Raw genomic sequence first — 7,935 nt, 5'->3', positions numbered from 1 at the left:
CTCCACCTTCAGGTTAAGTCACCCAAAGCTGCAAACCTTCCTCTTGGGCTGTAGCTGGAAAATATGTGCAGCAGTTGTAGCCACAGCGTCTTCTGTCTACAATGGTAGGTCCATTTCATTGAGCATGATTGTTCTGCGTTTTGGACTTGTATTCCTTAGCTGAGTTTAGGGTTCCTTGCATATTCCTGTGCCAGAATGTGCTCCCTCACTGCACCACTGTCACCAAAATCTACCCTAATCCTTGCTGGGTAATCAGAAGGGTGACTTTTTGGCACATTGGTAACCCAATGAATATGTGAAATAACATTCATCTGCAAGAAAGATCAAAACCTTTTTGTTTGAATTCCTAAAATGTGGTCAGCATTTGAAATTTCATTTCAAAGGGGAAACTCAGCAAGAAACTGACTGGAGTGATTTCACATAGAATTATTTTGTGATTTCATCCGCTGTGTTAAATCTATACAAACATGTCAGTTGACATTTTAAATTGGCCTTAATAGCTTGTTTCACAAAACGAACTTGAATAAATTGTACATGATGATATCGTATCTACAGTGGCTACTCTATAAACACAGCAGGTCTGATAGCTTAATTCAGCAACAGAGGACAAATTAAATTAAAATGACATTATGATTGTTAAAAAAACACTAGTGTGAGTTTGATATATAAAACAGAGAAGTTGTGTTAATTGGCAGTATTACCTATTTTACTAGCTACAACGCTAATGTCAGGAAAGATGACGATGCTATCATTTAACCCATAGCTTACACTGTAAATATCTACCATTGACATTCCGTACATTAATTCAATGAAAATAGTATGTAGATGTTTGATTTTAACTCAAACAGTGGAGTAGCCAGATTTAGTAAATTTGATCGATACTTTTGTAACTTAAGATAGGATGACCAACAGCAGCTAAAGATCCCTATTTTAACAACCACGTCAATGCTCTCCGAGCTAGTTCAGGGTTGCTAATTGCTTTTAGCTAGCAGACGATCAACTTGACCCAGCTAAGCTAGTAACGGTAAATATTTCAACTGGTCGACCAAAAATTCAAGCTGTGTAATCATTAACGCCTGTAATTTTAGTGAATATTGGGAAGAAATACAAACGCTTACGGTTATTTCTAAAGTTAACGTTAGCACACTATCTAACTAACATGGTTAGCTCACGTTAAGTGCCAGCCAACTGAACTAGCACAGATTGGATGGTTTACCGGCTAACGTTAGGCCGCACATGTTAGCATATTAACGTTAGCTAATATAACGTTATCAATAAAGTTAACATAAGCACAAACACTTGCTCTATGTAGAGCAAATATTAACAGTTCCCTCGCTAGCTAGCGTTAGCTTTACTCTTGTGATGTTTTTAAATTTGCGCTCATTGTGAAATTTGTTTTGCACACTGGGATTCCTGTATGGCTATCTTACTAACGTTATTAGCTTTTCGGCTTGCCTCATGCCCGTCTTCCGTGTTCAGTTCTTGCAAAATGTTGAGTTTTAGTGTCCACCGCAGGATGATAGCCAGCTAGGTAACGAACTTATCAAAAGCTGGAGCTAGTAATGTAGCTTGACGACAGTTGACGTTAGCCTGTCTATCATTATTGTTTCCCCTACAGCTATCGGGTGTCTCTTCCTCTTTGGCATTGAAAACTTGTCATATCGAGCAGCAGCGCACGTCCTCTTTCATTAATAGCGTACGCTGTTTCTTTGCGTAAATGTTGTCTGTGAGCCATGAAAAGTGGTGTTTCAAAAGAAGCTAGCCGACTAGCTAACTAGCTAGCTTTAGCTAACTATTTGACAAACACGCACGCACACACGCACGCATACACACACACACACCCAGTGGGTGAAACGTAGGGGTGTGTATGTGTGTGAGAGAGCGAGAGAGCGAGAGAGAGCGAGAGAGCTATTACATAGAGCGGATTGGCCATCTTCAGGTGCGTCATAGATAGCCAAACCCACAGTAACACAACAACGTGATTGGTCAGTTGCGATGATGGTCCATGAGCATTAATTATGATGTCGGAACACCTACACGGCGATATCAGATACACTATCTGAAGTTTTGGTCGTACCACGGCAGGAGCCAGCTGAGGTATTCTCCATGAAAGGACCATCCGCTCCAATGAGGCCACTAAATGTCGACAACTCTGTATAACGATGGGAAAAAGGAAGACTAAATCTTTTCTCTGAAATGCCATGAAATGGGGAAGCCGAGATACAGCCGAAAGCTGTTAAATCAGCTTAACTGGCAAAAGTATTTCTTAAATCATGCCCTGGACCATTGTGCTCGGCAGTTGTTTTCCCCCATAGATGTTTCCTCTTACTGCGCTAGTATTATAATTTTGCCATGCCTATGCCATCCTCTGCAGCTCCTGCTTATCAAATACCCTAAGCTTTGCTTATGGGTGATGGAAAGAGTGGGTGGCTAGCATGCTCCCAAAATTTTACCGCATTTATCATGAAAGAACCATGAAAAAAAAAACATGTTTTTCTGATTTTTTTCCACAACTGCTTAGAACTTAATAGGTGCCAAAGCAACATTGGGTTGAACAAACCAGCATGAGAAAATATTTTGTGTTTTAAGTAAAGGTACATACAGTTGCCAGGGAAGAGGAAAAGAGGAAGGCCAAAGAGGAGGTTTACAGATGTGGTGAGGGAGGACATGCGGGTGACTGGTGTGACAGAGGAAGATGCAGAGGACAGGAAGAAATAGAAATGGATGATCCACTGTGGCGACCCCGAATGGGAGCAGCCGAAAGTAGTAGGAGTAGTATGAGTAGTAGTAGTAGTAGTAGTAGTAGTAGTAAAGGTATATACACCCTCAGTGGGAACTAATTTTGAAAAAAAATGAACAGCTTTCCCTGTGTTCTCAAAATTTTGTAACATAACATTTCTACTACTACTTCTTTCGGCTGCTCCCGTTAGGGGTCGCCACGGCACATCATCCATTTCTATTTCTTCCTGTCCTCTCCATCTTCCTCTGTCACACCAGCCACCTGCATGTCCTCTCTCACCACATTCATAAACCTCCTCTTTGGCCTTCCTCTTTTCCTCTTCCCTGGCAGCTCCATATTCAGCATCCTTCTCCCAATATACCCAGCACCCTCCTCCACACATGTCCAAGCCATCTTGCCTCTCTTGCTTTGTCTCCAAACCATCCAAACTGAGCTGTCCCTCTAATATAACTTCCTAATCCTGTCCTTCACCATCACTCCCAGTGAAAATCTTAGCATCTTCAACCCTGCCACCTCCAGCTCCACCTTCTGTCTTTTCGTCAGTGCCACTGTCTCCAAACCATATAACATAGCTGGTCTCACAACCATCTTGTAAACCTTCCCTTTAACTCTTGCTGGTACCCTTCTGTCACAAATCACTCCTGACACTCTTCTCCACCCACTCCACTTCTTCCTCTCTACTGCACTCTCCGTTACTTTGGACAGTTGACCCCAAGTATTTAAACCTATATGCCTTCGTCACCTCTACTCCTTGCATCCTCTCCATTCCTCTGCCCTCCCTCTCATTCACACATAGGTATTCTGTCTTGCTCCTACTGACTTTCATTCCTCTTCTCTCCAGTGCATACCTCCACCTCTCCAGGCTCTCCTCAACCTGCGCCCTACTCTTGCTACAGATCACAATGTCATAGTCCACGGAGACTCCTGTCTGATCTCGTCCATCAACCTGTCCATCACCATTGCAAACAAGAAAGGGCTCAGAGCCGATCTTTGATGTAATCCCACCTCCACCTTGAACCCATCTGTCATTCCAACCATACACCTCACCATTGTCACACTTCCCTCATACATATCCTGCACCACTCCTACATATTTCTCTGCAACCCCTGACTTCCTCATACAATACTACACCTCCTCTCTTGGCACCCTGTCATATGCTTTCTCTAAATCCACAAAGACACAATGTAACTCCTTTTGGCCTTCTCTATACATCTCTATTAACATTCTCAAAGCAAACATCACATCTGTAGTGCTTTTTCATGGCATGAAACCATACTGAGCTGTCCCTCTAATATAACTTCCTAATCCTGTCCTTCACCATCACTCCCAGTGAAAATCTTAGCATCTTCAACCCTGCCACCTCCAGCTCCGCCTCCTGTCTTTTCGTCAGTGCCACTGTCTCCAAACCATATAACATAGCTGGTCTCACAACCATCTTGTAAACCTTCCCTTTAACTCTTGCTGGTACCCTTCTGTCACAAATCACTCCTGACACTCTTCTCCACCCACTCCACTTCTTCCTCTCTACTGCACTCTCCGTTACTTTGGACAGTTGACCCCAAGTATTTAAACCTATATGCCTTCGTCACCTCTACTCCTTGCATCCTCTCCATTCCTCTGCCCTCCCTCTCATTCACATATAGGTATTCTGTCTTGCTCCTACTGACTTTCATTCCTCTTCTCTCCAGTGCATACCTCCACCTCTCCAGGCTCTCCTCAACCTGCGCCCTACTCTTGCTACAGATCACAATGTCATAGTCCACGGAGACTCCTGTCTGATCTCATCCATCAACCTGTCCATCACCATTGCAAACAAGAAAGGGCTCAGAGCCGATCTTTGATGTAATCCCACCTCCACCTTGAAGCCATCTATCATTCCAACCACGCACCTCACCATTTTCACATTTCCCTCATACATATCCTGCACCACTCCTACATATTTCTCTGCAACTCCTGACTTCCTCATACAATACTACACCTCCTCTCTTGGCACCCTGTCATATGCTTTCTCTAAATCCACAAAGACACAATGTAACTCCTTTTGGCCTTCTCTATACTTCTCTATCAACATTCTCAAAGCAAACATCACATCTGTAGTGCTCTTTCATGGCATGAAACCATACTGCTGCTCGCTAATCATCACCTCTCTTAACCTAGCTTCTATTACTCTTTCCCATATCTTCATGCTGTAGCTGATCAACTTTATACCTCTGTAGTTGCTACAGTTCTGCACATCACACTTATTCTTGAAAATCGGTACCAGTATGCTTCTTCTCCACTCCTCAGTCATCCTCTCTCTTTCAAAGATTGTGTTAAACAATCTAGTTAAAAACCCCACTGCCATCTCTCCTAAACATCTCCATGCCTCCACAGGTATGTCATCAGGACCAACTGCCTTTCCACTCTTCATCCTCTTCATAGCTGCCCTCACTTCCTCCTTGCTAATCCACCGCACTTCCTGATTCACTATCCCCACATCATCCTACCTTTTCTCGCTCTCATTTTCTTCATTCATCAGCCCCTCAAAGTACTCCTTCCACCTTTTCAACACACTCTCCTCACTTGTCAGCACATTTTCATCTCTATCCTTGATCACCCTTACCTGCTGCACATCCTTCCAAGCTTGGTCCCTCTGTCTAGCCAATCGGTACAAGTCCTTTTCTCCTTCCTTAGTGTCTAACCTCTCATATAACTCACCATACACCTTTTCCTTTGCCATCTCTCTTCACTTTACACTGTTTCTCCTTGTACTCCTGTCTACTTTCTTCATCTCTCTGACTATCCTACTTCTTCTTTGCCAACCTCTTCCTCTGTATACTTTGCTGTACTTCCTCATTCTACCACCAAGTCTAATTGTCTTCCTTCCTCTGCCCTGATGACACACCAAGTACCTTCCTAGCTGTCTCCCTCACTATTTCTGCAGTGGTTGCCCCGCCATCTGGAAACTCTTCACTACCACCCAGTGCCTGTCTTAACTCCTGCCTGAACTCCACACAACAGTCTTCCTTCTTCAACTCCCACCATTTGATCTTTGGCTCACTCGCTTCCTCTTCTTGGTCTCCAAAGTCACCCTACAGACCACCATCAAATGCTGCCTAGCTGTGTTCTCCCCTGTCACCACCTTGCGGTCTCCAATCCCTTTTAGATCGCACCTTCTACATAAGATATAGTCCACCTGTGTTCACTTTCCTCCACTCTTGTACAACACCCCGTGTTCCTCCCTCTTCTTCAAATATGTATTCACCGCAGCCATTTCCATCCTTTTCGCAAAATCCACCACCATCTGTCCCTCCACATTTCTCTCCTTGACACCATACCTACCCATCACCTCCTCATCACCTCTGTTCCCTTCACCAACATGCCCATTAAAGTCCGCTCCAATCACCACTCTCTCCTCCTTGGGGACACTCTGCCACTTCATCCAACTCACTTCAGAGCTCTTCTTTCTCTTCCTTCTCACACCCAACTTGCGGGGCATATGCGCTGATAACATTCATCAATACACCTTTGATTTCAAGCTTCATAATCATCACTTTGTCTGACAGTCTCTTCACCTCCAGCACACCCTTGACATACTCTTCCTTTAGAATTACCCCTACCCTATTTCTCCTCCCATTTGCACCATGGTAGAAGAGTTTGAACCCACCTCAGATGCTCCGATGCCTCTGGGCATGCCTTCCCCCTCTCCTTCTCCTTCACCCAACAGTTGGATATTTTCCACTGGCACCCCGCTGGTCAACAGTACTGGTGGCGGTTGTTGGTAACCCGGGCCTCGACCAATCTGGTATGGAAATCTTATTTATGAACTGCATGTTTGATTTGGCAAAGATTTTACGCTGAATGCCCTTCCTGACGCAACCCTCCCCATTTATCCGGGCTTGGGACCGGCACTAAGAATGCACTGGCTGGTGCATCCTCAGTAGCTGGGTTTGTAGCATAACAATATGATTGTTAAAAGGTGTTATATGTAGAAAGAAGAGAGAATTAGAGGGAAATGAGCATATGAAAGGCTACAGAGTCTCATGGTTGCAATGTACCCTAGGGCGAGGTCACAAAGTCACATAGAGGAAAAGGCAGGAAAGTGTCCAGACGAGTGGAGAATTTTATATCGAAAACTCTACTTTGTGAGCATGATAAGGCATATTAACAAGTTTCATGGCTTTTGGGGTTAGTGGTTCTTCTGGAAAGTTTAATATCACTTTCATTCTATGGAGATTCTGAATATTATTTTAATAGGCTAATAATTATATATTTGAAAACACTTATAAGATACTTGGTAATTGTGTCGAAAAGCCAAAAGATACACTGTCATACGTTTAATGACAGGAGAGTCATTTAACATGTTATTTGAATATACTTCATCAGTAGAACAGAGCAATGCTCCAAAGAGCTGTCTTAACATATGCTTAGATGGTCGAAATACAGGGAGGTGAGAGAGTCACTGAAGTGACACTGGAAGAATCAGGAATACAACAGTGTTACTGATAATTTCAATACTTCAGGAGATATTAACAAGCTAGAATACACAGGACTGGTGAATCAAATGAATACTTTTTTGTTCTCATTTCAAAACTGCATACAGATATAACGTACATAAGCTGAAAACATGAGAAACAGGAGGATAAAAGCCATAAATCTACTAAAAATTAATAATTTATAATACTTCAGCAGGGAGGATGCTTTAATGTGGTGCCTCCAGTTGAAGGGCATTGTCTTAGCTCACCAAACCACCACCACCACACCTGCCTTGTCTTTTTCGATATGTATTGAATATACAGTGATTGATGTGCTGGTTATGATTGGACAAACCATTATGCTCACTTAAGCATCTGTCACACCCATGTCCTGCTATTTAGTTGGATTTCAGATCCAGGGAATGTTTCTATACCCCCTTTCACAGCCCCCCTTTGAGCCCCGTTCACGAACACCCAGTAAATCCCTGTACTTTGCATGTAGTCAGACGCTGTCCTGTTCTATGATCCCATTTGTAAAGTCAACTTCTTGTTGTTTATCTTGAAAAAAATGGTGTGTTGCCAAGATTATTCGGACGTACTGCCGTTTTTCCATATATCATCTGCATTTGCACAACATGAAGTTGCTCTTTGCCATTGATATTTCATCCACTCCAACCTGCAGCTACAGCAGAATAAGGACACATAGCTGTCATCGTTGCACAAGCGTATCTGCAATGCATA

The sequence above is a fragment of the Lampris incognitus genome, chromosome 8 (assembly GCF_029633865.1).
Source record: "Lampris incognitus isolate fLamInc1 chromosome 8, fLamInc1.hap2, whole genome shotgun sequence".
Classification (NCBI taxonomy): Eukaryota; Metazoa; Chordata; class Actinopteri; order Lampriformes; family Lampridae; genus Lampris; species Lampris incognitus.
The sequence above is the reverse complement of the archived record's forward strand: the minus strand, read 5'-3'. Positions refer to the sequence as shown.